Genomic DNA, 12,459 nt, shown 5'->3' on the forward strand with positions numbered 1-12,459 from the left:
TTTATCCGCCTATGTTTACCCGCCTCTGTTTACCCACCTGTTTCACCGCCTCTGATTCCCCGCCTCTGATTCCCCACCTCTGTCTCTACGCCTCTCTTTCGCCTCCACTCTTTCCCCTCCACTCATTCCGTGCCTGTCTTTCCCTCCCTCAATTTCAACAACACTGTTTGATCTGTTTTGTGTACCTCATTTTAAACACACAAGTTCCAACCACTATGTTTTGCCCGCCTCTTTCCCCGCCTCTATTTATCCACCTATGTTTACCTGCCACTGTTTACCCGCCTTTTTGCCCGCCTCTGATTCCCCACCTTTCATTCCCCGCCTCTCTTTACCTGCCTCTATTTCCGCACTTCTTTCTCTGCCTCTCTTTCCCCACATCTCTTTTCCTCCCGCTGATTCCCCGCCTCTGATTCCCCGCCTCTGATTCCCTGCCTCTGACTCCCCGCCTCTGATTCCCTGCCTCAGATTCCCTGCCTCAGATTCCCTGCCTCAGATTCCCTGCCTCAGATTCCCTGCCTCAGATTCCCTGCCTCTGATTCCCCGACTCCGATACCCCGCCTCTTATTCCCCGCCTCTGATTCCCCGCCTCTGATTCCCCGGCTCTGATTCCTTGTCTCAGATTCCCTGCCTGAGATTCCCCGCCTCAGATTCCCTGCCTCAGATTCCCCGCCTCAGATTTCCCGCCTCAGATTCCCAGCCTCAGATTCCCCGCTTCAGATTCCCCGCATCAGATTCCCCGCCTCAGATTCCCCACCTCAGATTCCCCGCCTCAGATTCCCCGCCTCAGATTCCCCGCCTCAGATTCCCCGCCTCAGATTCCCCGCCTCAGATTCCCCACCTCAGATTCCCCGCCTCAGATTCCCTGCCTCTGATTCCCTGCCTCTGATTCCCTGCCTCTGATTCCCTGCCTCTGATTCCCCGCCTCAGATTCCCCACCTCAGATTCCCCGCCTCAGATTCCCTGCCTCTGATTCCCTGCCTCAGATTCCCCGCCTCAGATTCCCCGCCTCAGATTCCCCGCCTCAGATTCCCCACCTCAGATTCCCCGCCTCTGATTCCCTGCCTCTGATTCCCTGCCTCTGATTCCCTGCCTCTGATTCCCTGCCTCTGATTCCCTGCCTCTGATTCTGCGCATCTGATTCCACGCCTCTCTTTTCGTATCTCTGATTCCCCGCCTCTAATTCCCTGCCTCTGATACCCTGCCTCTCTTTGCCTTCCTCAATTTCTGTGCCTCTTTCTCTGCATCTAGTTTCCCACATCTCATTTGCCCCTCTGATAACCCGCCTCTGATTCCATGCCTCTGATTCCCTGCCTCTGATTCCCCGCCTCTGATTCCCTGCCTCAGATTCCCTGCCTCAGATTCCCTGCCTCAGATTCCCTGCCTCTGATTCCCCGCCTCTGATTCCCCGCCTCTTATTCCCCGCCTCTGATTCCCCGCCTCTGATTCCCCGCATCTGATTCCCTGCCTCAGATTCCCCGGGTCTGATTCCCTGCATTAGATTCCCTGCCTCAGATTCCCTGCCTCTGATTCCCCGCCTCTGATTCCCTGCCTCTGATTCCCTGCCTCTGATTTCTGCTTCAGATTCCCTGCCACAGATTCCCTGCATCAGATTCCCTGCCTCTGATTCCCTGCCTTTGATTCCCCGCCTCTTATTCCCCGCCTCTGATTCCCAGCCTCTGATTCCCCGCCTCTGATTCCCTGCCTCTGTTTCCCCGCCTCTGATTCCCCACCTCTGATTCCCCGCCTCAGATTCCCTGCCTCAGTTTCCCTGCATCAGGTTCCCCGCCTGAGATTCCCCGCCTCAGATTCCCCGCCTCAGATTCCCCGCCTCAGATTCCCCGCCTCAGATTCCCCGCCTCAGATTCCCCGCCTCTGATTCCCTGCCTCTGATTCCCTGCCTCTGATTCCCTGCCTCTGATTCCCTGCCTCTGATTCCCTGCCTCTGATACTGCGCATCTGATTCCACGCCTCTCTTTTCGTATCTCTGATTCCCCGCCTCTAATTCCCTGCCTCTGATACCCTGCCTCTCTTTGCCTTCCTCAATTTCTGTGCCTCTTTCTCTGCATCTAGTTTCCCACATCTCATTTGCCCCCTGTGATAACCCACCTCTGATTCCATGCCTCTGATTCCCTGCCTCTGATTCCCCGCCTCTGATTCCCTGCCTCAGATTCCCTGCCTCAGATTCCCTGCCTCAGATTCCCTGCCTCTGATTCCCCGCCTCTGATTCCCCGCCTCTTATTCCCCGCCTCTGATTCCCGGCCTCTGATTCCCCGCATCTGATTCCCTGCCTCAGATTCCCCGGGTCTGATTCCCTGCATTAGATTCCCTGCCTCAGATTCCCTGCCTCTGATTCCCCGCCTCTGATTCCCTGCCTCTGATTCCCCGCCTCTGATTTCTGCTTCAGATTCCCTGCCACAGATTCCCTGCATCAGATTCCCTGCCTCTGATTCCCTGCCTTTGATTCCCCGCCTCTTATTCCCCGCCTCTGATTCCCAGCCTCTGATTCCCCGCCTCTGATTCCCTGCCTCTGTTTCCCCGCCTCTGATTCCCCGCCTCTGATTCCCCGCCTCAGATTCCCTGCCTCAGTTTCCCTGCATCAGGTTCCCCGCCTCAGATTCCCCGCCTCAGATTCCCCGCCTCAGATTCCCCGCCTCAGATTCCCCGCCTCAGATTCCCCGCCTCAGATTCCCCGCCTCAGATTCCCTGCCTCTGATTGCCTGCCTCTGATTCCCTGCCTCTGATTCCCTGCCTCTGATTCCATGCCTCTGATTCCCTGCCTCTGATTCCCTGCCTCTGATTCCCTGCCTCTGATTCCGCGCCTCTGATTCCACGCCTCTCTTTCCGTATCTCTGATTCCCCGCCTCTGATTCCCTGCCTCTGATAACCTGCCTCTATTTGCCTGCCTCTATTTCGGTGCCTCTTTCTCTGCATCTAGTTTCCCACATCTCATTTGCCCCCTCTGATAACCCGCCTCTGATTCCGTGCCTCTGATTCCCCACCTCTGATTCCCCACCTCTGATTCCCCGCCTCTGATTCCCTGCCTCAGATTCCCTGCCTCAGATTCCTTGCCTCAGATTCCCTGCCTCTGTTTCCCCGCCTCTGATTCCCCACGTCTGATTCCCCGCCTCAGATTCACCGGCTCTGATTCCCTGCCTGAGATTCCATACCTCAGATTCCCCGCCTCAGAGTCCATGCCTCAGATTCCCCGCCTCAGATTCCCCGCCTCAGATTCCCCGCCTCAGATTCCCCGCCTCAGATTCCCCGCCTCAGATTCCCCACCTCAGATTCCCCACCTCAGATTCCCCGCCTCAGATTCCCTGCCTCAGTTTCCCTGCCTCAGATTCCCTGCCTCAGATTCCCTTCATCTGATTCCCTTCATCTGATTCCCTGCCTCTGATTCCCTGCCTCTGATTCCCCACCTCTGATTCCCCGCCTCAGATTCCCTGGCTCTGATTCTCTGGCTCAGATTCCCTGGCTCTGATTCCCTGCCTCTGATTCCCTGCATCTGATTCCGGGCCTCTTATTCCCCACCTCTGATTCCCCGCCTCTGATTGCCTGCCACTGATTGCCCACCTCTGATTCCCCACCTCTGATTCCCCGCCTCTGATTCCCCACCTCTGTCTGTATGCCTCTCTTTCGCCTCCGCTTTTTCCCCTCCACTCTTTCCGCGCCTCTCTTTCCCTCCCTCAATTTCAACAACTCTGTTTGATCTGTTCTGTGTACCTCATTTTCAACACACAAGTTCCAACCACTATGTTTCACCCATCTCTTCCAACGCCTCTATTTATCCGCCTATGTTTACCCGCCTCTGTTTACCCACCTGTTTCACCGCCTCTGATTCCCCACCTCTGATGCCCCACCTCTGTCTATACGCCTCTCTTTCGCCTCCACTCTTTCCCCTCCACTCATTCCGTGCCTGTCTTTCCCTCCCTCAATTTCAACAACACTGTTTGATCTGTTTTGTGTACCTCATTTTAAACACACAAGTTCCAACCACTATGTTTTGCCCGCCTCTTTCCCCGCCTCTATTTATCCAACTATGTTTACCTGCCACTGTTTACCCGCCTGTTTCCCCGCCTCTGATTCCCCACCTTTCATTCCCCACCTCTCTTTCCCTGCCTCTATTTCCGCACCTCTTTCTCTGCCTCTCTTTCCCCACATCACATTTCCTCCAGCTGATTCCCCGCCTCTGATTCCCCGCCTCTGATTCCCTGCCTCTGATTCCCCGCCTCTGATTCTCTGCCTCAGATTCCCTGCGTCAGATTCCCTGCCTCAGATTAGCTGTCTCTGATTCCCCGACTCTGATTCCCCGCCTCTTATTCCCCGCCTCTGATTCCCCGCCTCTGATTCCCCGCCTCTGATTCCCTGCCTCTGTTTCCCCACCTCTGATTCCCCTCCTCTGATTCCCCGCCTCAGATTCCCAGCCTCTGATTCCCTGCCTCAGATTCCGCGCCTCTGATTCCACGCCTCTCTTTCCGTATCTCTGATTCCCCGCCTCTAATTCCCTGCCTCTGATACCCTGCCTCTCTTTGCCTTCCTCAATTTCGGTGCCTCTTTCTCTGCATCTAGTTTCCCACATCTCATTTGCCCCCTCTGATAACCCGCCTCTGATTCCATGCCTCTGATTCCCTGCCTCTGATTCCTCGCCTCTGATTCCCTGCCTCAGATTCCCTGCCTCAGATTCCCTGCCTCAGATTCCCTGCCTCTGATTCCCCGCCTCTGAATCCCCGCCTCTTATTCCCCGCCTCTGATTCCCCGCCTCCGATTCCCCGCATCTGATTCCCTGCCTCAGATTCCCCGGGCCTGATTCCCTGCATTAGATACCCTGCCTCAGATTCCCTGCCTCTGATTCCCCGCCTCTGATTCCCTGCCTCTGATTCCCCGCCTCTGATTCCTGCCTCAGATTCCATGCCTCAGATTCCCTGCCTCAGATTCCCTGCCTCTGATTCCCTGCCTTTGATTCCCCGCCTCTTATTCCCCGCCTCTGATTCCCAGCCTCTGATTCCCCGCCTCTGATTCCCTGCCTCTGTTTCCCCGCCTCTGATTCCACGCCTCTGATTCCCCGCCTCAGATTCCCCGCCTCAGATTCCCTGCCTCAGATTCCCCGCCTGAGATTCCCCGCCTCAGATTCCCCGCCTCAGATTCCCCGCCTCAGATTCCCCGCCTCAGATTCCCCGCCTCAGATTCCCTGCCTCAGATTCCCCGCCTCAGATTCCCTGCCTCTGATTCCCTGCCTCCGATTCCCTGCCTCTGGTTCCCTGCCTCTGATTCCGCGCCTCTGATTCCACGCCTCTCTTTCCGTATCTCTGATTCCCCGCCTCTGATTCCCTGCCTCTGATACCCTGCCTCTCTTTGCCTGCCTCTATTTCGGTGCCTCTTTCTCTGCATCTAGTTTCCCACATCTCATTTGCCCCCTCTGATAACCCGCCTCTGATTCCATGCCTCTGACTCCCCGCCTCTGATTCCCCGCCTCTGATTCCCCGCCTCTGATTCCCCGCCTCTGATTCCCTGCCTCAGATTCCCTGCCTCAGATTCCCTGCCTCAGATTCCCTGCATCTGATTCCCCGCCTCTGATTCCCCGCCTCTTATTCCCTGCCTCTGATTCCCCGCCTCTGATTCCCTGCCTCTGATTCCCTGCCTCTGTTTCCCCGCCTCTGATTCCCCGCCTCTGATTCCCCGCCTCAGATTCCCCGGCTCTGATTCCCTGCCTGAGATTCCCTGCCTCAGATTCCCTGCCTATGATTCCCTGCCTCTGAGTCCCCGCGTCAGATTCCCCGGCTCTGATTCCCTGCCTGAGATTCCCTGCCTCAGATTCCCCGCCTCAGATTCCCTGCCTCAGATTCCCCGCCTCATATTCCCTGCCTCAGATACCCTGCCTCACTTTGACTGCCTCTATTTCCGTGCCTCTTTCTCTGCATCTAGTTTCCCACATCTCTTTTCCTCCCGCCTGTTTCCCCGCCTCTGATTGCCCACCTTTCATTCCCCGCCTCTCTTTCCCTGCCTTTATTTCCGCACCTCTTTCTCTGCCTCTCTTTCCCCACAACTCTTTTCCTCCCGCTGATTCCCCGCCTCTGATTCCCCGCCTCTGATTCCCTGCCTCTGATTCCCCGCCTCTGATTCCCTGCCTCAGATTCCCTGCCTCAGATTCCCTGCCTCTGATTCCCCGACTCTGATTCCCCCCTCTTATTCCCCGCCTCTGATTCCCCGCCTCTGATTCTCCGCCTCTGATTCCCTGACTCTGTTTCCCCACCTCTGATTCCCCGCCTCTGATTCCCCGCCTCAGATTCCCCGGCTCTGATTCCCCGCCTCAGATTCCCTGCCTCAGATTCCCCGCCTCAGATTCCCTGCCTCCGATTCCCCGCCTCAGATTCCCCGCCTCAGATTCCCCGCCTCAGATTCCCCGCCTCAGATTCCCCGCCTCAGATTCCCCGACTCAGTTTCCCCGCCTCAGATTCCCCGCCTCAGATTCCCCGCCTCAGATTCCCCGCCTCTGATTCCCCGCCTCTGATTCCCTGCCTCTGATTCCCTGCCTCTGATTCCCTGCCTCTGATTCCCTGCCTCTGATTCCCTGCCTCTGATTCCCTGCCTCTGATTCCCTGCCTCCGATTCCCTGCCTCTGATTCCGCGCATCTGATACCACGCCTAAGTTTTCGTATCTCTGATTCCCCGCCTCTAATTCCCTGCCTCTGATACCCTGCCTCTCTTTGCCTTCCTCAATTTCTATGCCTCTTTCTCTGCATCTAGTTTCCCACATCTCATTTTCCCCCTCTGATAACCCGCCTCTGATTCCATGCCTCTGATTCCCTGCCTCTGATTCCCCGCCTCTGATTCCCTGCCTCAGATTCCCTGCCTCAGATTCCCTGCCTCAGATTCCCTGCCTCTGATTCCCCGCCTCTGATTCCCCGCCTCTTATTCCCCGCCTCTGATTCCCCGCCTCTGATTCCCCGCATCTGATTCCCTGCCTCAGATTCCCCGGGTCTGATTCCCTGCATTAGATTCCCTGCCTCAGATTTCCTGCCTCTGATTCCCCGCCTCTGATTCCCTGCCTCTGATTCCCCGCCTCTGATTTCTGCTTCAGATTCCCTGCCACAGATTTCCTGCCTCTGATTCCCCGCCTCTGATTCCCAGCCTTTGATTCCCCGCCTCTTATTCCCCGCCTCTGATTCCCAGCCTCTGATTCCCCGCCTCTGATTCCCTGCCTCTGTTTCCCCGCCTCTGATTCCCCGCCTCTGATTCCCCACCTCAGATTCCCTGCCTCAGTTTCCCTGCATCAGGTTCCCCACCTGAGATTCCCCGCCTCAGATTCCCCGCCTCAGATTCCCCGCCTCAGATTCCCCGCCTCAGATTCCCCGCCTCAGATTCCCCGCCTCAGATTCCCCGCCTCAGATTCCCCGCCTCAGATTCCCCGCCTCAGATTCCCCGCCTCAGATTCCCCACCTCAGATTCCCCGCCTCAGATTCCCCGCCTCAGATTCCCCGCCTCAGATTCCCTGCCTCTGATTGCCTGCCTCTGATTCCCTGCCTCTGATTCCCTGCCTCTGATTCCATGCCTCTGATTCCCTGCCTCTGATTCCCTGCCTCTGATTCCCTGCCTCTTATTCCGCGCCTCTGATTCGACGCCTCTCTTTCCGTATCTCTGATTCCCCGCCTCTGATTCCCCACCTCTGTCTCTACGCCTCTCTTTCGCGTCCACTCTTTCCCCTCCACTCATTCCGTGCCTGTCTTTCCCTCCCTCAATTTCAACAACACTGTTTGATCTGTTTTGTGTACCTCATTTTAAACACACAAGTTCCAACCACTATGTTTTGCCCGCCTCTTTCCCCGCCTCTATTTATCCACCTATGTTTACCTGCCACTGTTTACCCGCCTTTTTCCCCGCCTCTGATTCCCCACCTTTCATTCCCCGCCTCTCTTTACCTGCCTCTATTCCCGCACTTCTTTCTCTGCCTCTCTTTCCCCACATCTCTTTTCCTCCCGCTGATTCCCCGCCTCTGATTCCCCGCCTCTGATTCCCTGCCTCTGACTCCCCGCCTCTGATTCCCTGCCTCAGATTCCCTGCCTCAGATTCCCTGCCTCAGATTCCCTGCCTCAGATTCCCTGCCTCAGATTCCCTGCCTCTGATTCCCCGACTCCGATACCCCGCCTCTTATTCCCCGCCTCTGATTCCCCGCCTCTGATTCCCCGGCTCTGATTCCCTGTCTCAGATTCCCTGCCTGAGATTCCCCGCCTCAGATTCCCTGCCTCAGATTCCCCGCCTCAGATTTCCCTCCTCAGATTCCCCGCCTCAGATTCCCCGCATCAGATTCCCCGCCTCAGATTCCCCGCCTCAGATTCCCCGCCTCAGATTCCCTGCCTCTGATTCCCTGCCTCTGATTCCCTGCCTCTGATTCCCTGCCTCTGATTCCCCGCCTCAGATTCCCCACCTCACATTCCCCGCCTCAGATTCCCTGTCTCTGATTCCCTGCCTCTGATTCTGCGCATCTGATTCCACGCCTCTCTTTTCGTATCTCTGATTCCCCGCCTCTAATTCCCTGCCTCTGATACCCTGCCTCTCTTTGCCTTCCTCAATTTCTGTGCCTCTTTCTCTGCATCTAGTTTCCCACATCTCATTTGCCCCTCTGATAACCCGCCTCTGATTCCATGCCTCTGATTCCCTGCCTCTGATTCCCCGCCTCTGATTCCCTGCCTCAGATTCCCTGCCTCAGATTCCCTGCCTCAGATTCCCTGCCTCTGATTCCCCGCCTCTGATTCCCCGCCTCTTATTCCCCGCCTCTGATTCCCCGCCTCTGATTCCCCGCATCTGATTCCCTGCCTCAGATTCCCCGGGTCTGATTCCCTGCATTAGATTCCCTGCCTCAGATTCCCTGCCTCTGATTCCCCGCCTCTGATTCCCTGCCTCTGATTCCCCGCCTCTGATTTCTGCTTCAGATTCCCTGCCAAAGATTCCCTGCATCAGATTCCCTGCCTCTGATTCCCCGCCTCTGATTCCCAGCCTCTGATTCCCCGCCTCTGATTCCCTGCCTCTGTTTCCCCGCCTCTGATTCCCCGCCTCTGATTCCCCGCCTCAGATTCCCTGCCTCAGTTTCCCTGCCTCTTATTCCGCGCCTCTGATTCCACGCCTCTCTTTCCGTATCTCTGATTCCCCGCCTCTGATTCCCTGCCTCTGATTCCCTGCCTCTGATTCCCTGCCTCTGATTCCCTGCCTCTGATTCCCTGCCTCTGATTCCCTGCCTCTGATTTCCTGCCTCTGATTCCCTGCCTCTGATTCTGCGCATCTGATTCCACGCCTCTCTTTTCGTATCTCTGATTCCCCGCCTCTAATTCCCTGCCTCTGATACCCTGCCTCTCTTTGCCTTCCTCAATTTCTGTGCCTCTTTCTCTGCATCTAGTTTCCCACATCTCATTTGCCCCCTCTGATAACCCGCCTCTGATTCCATGCCTCTGATTCCCTGCCTCTGATTCCCCGCCTCTGATTCCCTGCCTCAGATTCCCTGCCTCAGATTCCCTGCCTCAGATTCCCTGCCTCTGATTCCCCGCCTCTGATTCCCCGCCTCTTATTCCCCGCCTCTGATTCCCCGCCTCTGATTCCCCGCATCTGATTCCCTGCCTCAGATTCCCCGGGTCTGATTCCCTGCATTAGATTCCCTGCCTCAGATTTCCTGCCTCTGATTCCCCGCCTCTGATTCCCTGCCTCTGATTCCCCGCCTCTGATTTCTGCTTCAGATTCCCTGCCACAGATTCCCTGCATCAGATTACCTGCCTCTGATTCCCTGCCTTTGATTCCCCGCCTCTTATTCCCCGCCTCTGATTCCCAGCCTCTGATTCCCCGCCTCTGATTCCCTGCCTCTGTTTCCCCGCCTCTGATTCCCCGCCTCTGATTCCCCACCTCAGATTCCCTGCCTCAGTTTCCCTGCATCAGGTTCCCCACCTGAGATTCCCCGCCTCAGATTCCCCGCCTCAGATTCCCCGCCTCAGATTCCCCGCCTCAGATTCCCCGCCTCAGATTCCCCACCTCAGATTCCCCGCCTCAGATTCCCCGCCTCAGATTCCCCGCCTCAGATTCCCCGCCTCAGATTCCCCACCTCAGATTCCCCGCCTCAGATTCCCCGCCTCAGATTCCCCGCCTCAGATTCCCTGCCTCTGATTACCTGCCTCTGATTCCCTGCCTCTGATTCCCTGCCTCTGATTCCATGCCTCTGATTCCCTGCCTCTGATTCCCTGCCTCTGATTCCCTGCCTCTTATTCCGCGCCTCTAATTCGACGCCTCTCTTTCCGTATCTCTGATTCCCCGCCTCTGATTCCCCACCTCTGTCTCTACGCCTCTCTTTCGCGTCCACTCTTTCCCCTCCACTCATTCCGTGCCTGTCTTTCCCTCCCTCAATTTCAACAACACTGTTTGATCTGTTTTGTGTACCTCATTTTAAACACACAAGTTCCAACCACTATGTTTTGCCCGCCTCTTTCCCCGCCTCTATTTATCCACCTATGTTTACCTGCCACTGTTTACCCGCCTTTTTCCCCGCCTCTGATTCCCCACCTTTCATTCCCCGCCTCTCTTTACCTGCCTCTATTCCCGCACTTCTTTCTCTGCCTCTCTTTCCCCACATCTCTTTTCCTCCCGCTGATTCCCCGCCTCTGATTCCCCGCCTCTGATTCCCTGCCTCTGACTCCCCGCCTCTGATTCCCTGCCTCAGATTCCCTGCCTCAGATTCCCTGCCTCAGATTCCCTGCCTCAGATTCCCTGCCTCAGATTCCCTGCCTCTGATTCCCCGACTCCGATACCCCGCCTCTTATTCCCCGCCTCTGATTCCCCGCCTCTGATTCCCCGGCTCTGATTCCCTGTCTCAGATTCCATGCCTGAGATTCCCCGCCTCAGATTCCCTGCCTCAGATTCCCCGCCTCAGATTTCCCTCCTCAGATTCCCCGCCTCAGATTCCCCGCATCAGATTCCCCGCCTCAGATTCCCCGCCTCAGATTCCCCGCCTCAGATTCCCTGCCTCTGATTCCCTGCCTCTGATTCCCTGCCTCTGATTCCCTGCCTCTGATTCCCCGCCTCAGATTCCCCACCTCACATTCCCCGCCTCAGATTCCCTGTCTCTGATTCCCTGCCTCTGATTCTGCGCATCTGATTCCACGCCTCTCTTTTCGTATCTCTGATTCCCCGCCTCTAATTCCCTGCCTCTGATACCCTGCCTCTCTTTGCCTTCCTCAATTTCTGTGCCTCTTTCTCTGCATCTAGTTTCCCACATCTCATTTGCCCCTCTGATAACCCGCCTCTGATTCCATGCCTCTGATTCCCTGCCTCTGATTCCCCGCCTCTGATTCCCTGCCTCAGATTCCCTGCCTCAGATTCCCTGCCTCAGATTCCCTGCCTCTGATTCCCCGCCTCTGATTCCCCGCCTCTTATTCCCCGCCTCTGATTCCCCGCCTCTGATTCCCCGCATCTGATTCCCTGCCTCAGATTCCCCGGGTCTGATTCCCTGCATTAGATTCCCTGCCTCAGATTCCCTGCCTCTGATTCCCCGCCTCTGATTCCCTGCCTCTGATTCCCCGCCTCTGATTTCTGCTTCAGATTCCCTGCCAAAGATTCCCTGCATCAGATTCCCTGCCTCTGATTCCCCGCCTCTGATTCCCAGCCTCTGATTCCCCGCCTCTGATTCCCTGCCTCTGTTTCCCCGCCTCTGATTCCCCGCCTCTGATTCCCCGCCTCAGATTCCCTGCCTCAGTTTCCCTGCCTCTTATTCCGCGCCTCTGATTCCACGCCTCTCTTTCCGTATCTCTGATTCCCCGCCTCTGATTCCCTGCCTCTGAATCCCTGCCTCTGATTCCCTGCCTCTGATTCCCTGCCTCTGATTCCCTGCCTCTGATTCCCTGCCTCTGATTTCCTGCCTCTGATTCCCTGCCTCTGATTCTGCGCATCTGATTCCACGCCTCTCTTTTCGTATCTCTGATTCCCCGCCTCTAATTCCCTGCCTCTGATACCCTGCCTCTCTTTGCCTTCCTCAATTTCTGTGCCTCTTTCTCTGCATCTAGTTTCCCACATCTCATTTGCCCCCTCTGATAACCCGCCTCTGATTCCATGCCTCTGATTCCCTGCCTCTGATTCCCCGCCTCTGATTCCCTGCCTCAGATTCCCTGCCTCAGATTCCCTGCCTCAGATTCCCTGCCTCTGATTCCCCGCCTCTGATTCCCTGCCTCTTATTCCCCGCCTCTGATTTCTGCTTCAGATTCCCTGCCACAGATTCCCTGCATCAGATTCCCTGCCTCTGATTCCCTGCCTTTGATTCCCCGCCTCTTATTCCCCGCCTCTGATTCCCAGCCTCTGATTCCCCGCCTCTGATTCCCTGCCTCTGTTTCCCCGCCTCTGATTCCCCGCCTCTGATTCCCCGCCTCAGATTCCCTGCCTCAGTTTCCCTGCATCAGGTTCCCCGCCTGAGATTCCCCGCCTGAGATTCCCCGC

Source organism: Narcine bancroftii, chromosome 3 (genome assembly GCF_036971445.1).
Source record: "Narcine bancroftii isolate sNarBan1 chromosome 3, sNarBan1.hap1, whole genome shotgun sequence".
NCBI lineage: Eukaryota > Metazoa > Chordata > Chondrichthyes > Torpediniformes > Narcinidae > Narcine > Narcine bancroftii.